Source organism: Mandrillus leucophaeus, unplaced genomic scaffold, assembly GCF_000951045.1.
Source record: "Mandrillus leucophaeus isolate KB7577 unplaced genomic scaffold, Mleu.le_1.0 Scaffold911, whole genome shotgun sequence".
NCBI lineage: Eukaryota > Metazoa > Chordata > Mammalia > Primates > Cercopithecidae > Mandrillus > Mandrillus leucophaeus.
Genome location: NW_012109931.1, coordinates 552,391 through 556,667, shown reverse-complemented (window position 1 = coordinate 556,667; position 4,277 = coordinate 552,391).

Here is a 4,277-nt window from a genome sequence, read left to right as displayed (position 1 = left end):
TGTAAATTCAGTCAAAGACCACAAGACTAAAAAAATTAATACATAATGTAAGCAAAAAATAGCAGGTATGAGTTACTATTTGAACAAGGGGAGATAATACATTTAATTTGTCAATCACTCAAGAATCAAGCTGAAGTCCAGACATTTAGGGTATAGCTTCTATAAATTTCCACAGACTCCCATCCTTTTAAATTTTAATGTAATTTAATTTAATTTTGGGGGGAGGATGATAGCTAAAATTATTTATTTGCCTGCAAACAAAATTTTCCTGCAAATACTTGCCAGAACTGTAATATGATTTTCAGGCTATATGAATCCCTCAAGCTGATTCTTATTTCTTTGAATTTCATTCATATAATCTTGCCTTTATTTTAAATTACACCATGTGACTTTCATTTTGAAATCTAGGCTTCTCACTATTTCCTAGATAAAAACATAAAATAAATAGAATCAAAATTGAAATTTAGCTGTAACAACTCAAGAAAACTATAATAAATCATTTGGAAGTTTTAAAAATCACTTATTTATCTCAAATAAATGATTTATTTCATTTGTACCCATAATCCTCATGTTTTTCATGCCTAATGTTTTTTTCTGTATTAAAAGCAAAACAATTGATAAATATGTTTTTCAATAACATTTCAGAATTTCATGCAAAACTGAAAAACGATGCTCTGAAAAAAGAAAAAATATGCTCAAATATCATGCATGTTGCTATGTCCTTAACAACTGAAAATGAATTGTTTTCTTCATTCAATTAAACATCCAGCTTTTACAATCTTGTTTAGAAACCACTGAAACATGGCTTTACGTAAAATGTTTTTTTAAAGAATGGGGGAAAATAGAAACAATATGACAGAGTATTACAAAAAAAGATTCTGCCGTAAGTATTTTGAATCTTGGCTTACACAATATATGCCTGGCTGGAGTAAAGAATACATGAAATTAAACATAGTGGTGGATGCCAAGTCAAATAGTTTTTCAATTATAAACTTTACAATATAAGCTATATTTTGCTTACTTTTTAAAAAACTAAACCATAAGCAATCTCAATGTTCTGTAATCTAAAGTTTCCTTGGAAGTGTATATCATATTGCTACTCATTTGGCATAAAAATGTTAGGGACAATTTTATATTTTCTTCTCTATACGTATCACTATATTTGGTTATGTTTACATATTTGCAATTACCGTTAGAGATATTTATTTAGATTTACATACATTACATTTCCATATATTTACTTTGAAACAGAGGTATTTTGCTTCATTTTGGGTTTTTTTTTTCATCATATCTCTTCCCTGACATGTTCTGACCAACTAAATCTTGATAACCATATAATTATGCATATTTCCTTGCTCATTGAAAACATAGAGGGATTTCTGAGAAGGAAGATCGTGAGGCGTATTTTTTGAATCTCTAGAAATATACTCACATACAGCAACAGATCAACTAGGATGGCAAAGCAGCGTGTGCAGATGCACACACAGACAACTTCCAGAAACTATCTAACAAAGTATCCCTATAACCTCCAAATATATCTCATTGGGGGCAAACCTCCCACTAAAGCGTGACTCCTAATACACCATCAAGGGACTAGCAACTGTGCTGTAGTAGCAGAGAGAGTCCTAAAACATGAATCTCAAAAATCTCAAAATAACCACTTGCTTGCAATAGGAGAGACCTCTATTCTGATTGAAATCTTAAGTAAACAGGTCAGAGGGAAAAAAAAAAAAATAACTCTCCCAAGTTAAATGGAATTAAATTGAATACTTAACACCCACAGTGCACCATGGACAGAATATTTTCGAAGAAATTTCACACAACAAGATGTAAATTTTTTAGTAGAATATTATAAAGCAATAAAAACGACCAAACTCTGCAACAGTAAACAGTATGCTTACATCCCTCAGAAAAATGTCTGAGCAAATGAAATCACATACACAATTATATTCAATATGACCCATCCTTTATCAAAAGTTTAAAAGCAGGCAAACCTAATAAATGGTGAAAGAATTTTGAAGAGCAATTTGAGTGGAGAGAATGGAGAGAATGATACAGGCTTCTGAGATGCAGGTAATAATAGTTTATATCATACTCCATGGAATGGTTGTGAGAATATTTTCACTGTGTAAAACATCATCAAAAGTACACTTATGATTTAATTAAGCTTCAATGGTTTACTTGAAAATAAATGCATGAGATGATAAAACTGAGTCAGTATAGGCATACTTCACTTCATTGGGCTTCATTTGATTGCCTTTTACAGATATTGCATGTTTTACCAATTGTGTTTTATGGCAACCCTGTGTTGAGCAAGTCCATCGACTGCATTTGTGCAACAGCATTTGTCTCTGTGTCACATTTGGATAATTATCACTGTATTTTTAACTTTTTCATTATTGATTATCTGTTATGGTGATCTGTGATCAGCGAGCTTTAATGTTGCTATTGTAATTATTGTAATTACATTTAACCAATGTTCTTCAATACCTTTTCTTTCGCATTCATGACTTGGCTGTTTGACACAGGAGACATAGCTTTTGACCTGTCTCAGCTTTCAAGATGCCTTCCTTACTAAGCTTAATAATTTCTGAATTTTTATTTAAAATGAGAGACATGCAATTCTTGGTTTCACTTGAACACTTAAAGGCCATCGTAGAGTTATTGATTTGCCTAATTTAAATATTATTGTCTCTTAGGGAATAGGGAGGCCCAAGTGTAGGAAGACAGATAGAGAAACTGGTGGTCAGTTAAAAAATTAGAACAAACACAACATTCATTAAGTTTACCATCTTCTATGGTTGCAGCTAATGTTTTCCCAAAATAATTATAAGTGCTATTCCAGCAAACATATGAGTGATAAATTAACAAAAGAGCATTATTGCTAATATAAAGTTGTAGTGGTCTGCATAGGAGATCAAACCGTCCACAATATCCCCAATTAACCAATATTGATTATTCCAATTCCTGGATATATAATATTTTCCCTTTTTTTGATGTCCTTTTCAATTTCTTTCATCAGTGTCTTATAATTTTCATTATAAAGATTCTTCACTTCTTTGGTTAATTCATATGTACTTATTTTTATGTGTGGATATTGTAAATAGGATTACTTCTCATTGTTTTCACACTGTTCACTTACAGAAATGCTACTGATTTTTATATGTTGATTTTGTATACTGAAACTTCACGGAATTTGTTTATCCATTCTAATAGTTTTCCTTTGGAGTTTTTAGGTTTTTCAAAATGTAAGATCATATCATCTGCTAACAGGTGTTTTAGTTTTTTCTTTCCCATTTGGATGTACTTTGTATCTTTATCTTGTCTCATTGCTCTAACTATGACTTCCAGTATTATGTTGTATAAAAGTGGTTACAGTGGGCATCCTTTTATTGTTTCAGATCTCACTAGGAAAACTTTCTTTTTATCCCTATTCAGTATGATACTTGCTGTGAGTCTGTCATATATGGCTTTTATTATGATAGAAGGAAGATATGTCTATTCTAATCTATAAGAGTAATCATGCCTTATTGGCATGACCTCATAAGAAAATAAACATGGGCAATCAATTTATGTAAAATTTGTACTGCTAAATAATGGGAGAAAAAATAAAGGATTAGTATATGATATTGGGGAAAATGCCTAAAAATAAGGACAAAATCAAAACAATAAAAACATTAAGTCCTTACAGACAATACATGTATATATGTGAAATGCATGTGAAGTAAGACAGTAGCCTAAATGTAAAAATAAATGCAGAGAAATCTTGAAAATTATTTTTGCAACATAGATGCACAAAATTTCTTTATAATAATATTGTATTTGCTGTGGCACAAATAAGGCTTTTAATATAGTAGATTTATTTAATAAATGATATAATTTAGCAAATTTTGTGATTTCTATTTATTTAAGGACACAGTAAATAGAGCTAATGAGGATATGCCTCATAGAGAAAATAATTGCAAGGTGTGAAAATGACAAAGGCACATTGCCTAAAATGTCTGAAAATAGTCAAATGATGTAAAGGCAACAGAGTGCAACCAAATAGAGCATTTGAGACCTTTACAACAAAAGAAAAACAGCCAACTAAAAATAATATAAAACACTGCTCAAACTAATGGGTAATTAGAGAAATGTAAGAATACAATATCACTTATTTATCATTTATTAGGCTGAAAAATATTATAAAGCACAATTAATGCTAACTGAGGACATACAGCACATAGAGATTTCCTAGAGCATATCCTAAAGATGTATCTTTAAAAAAAAAAATTTTG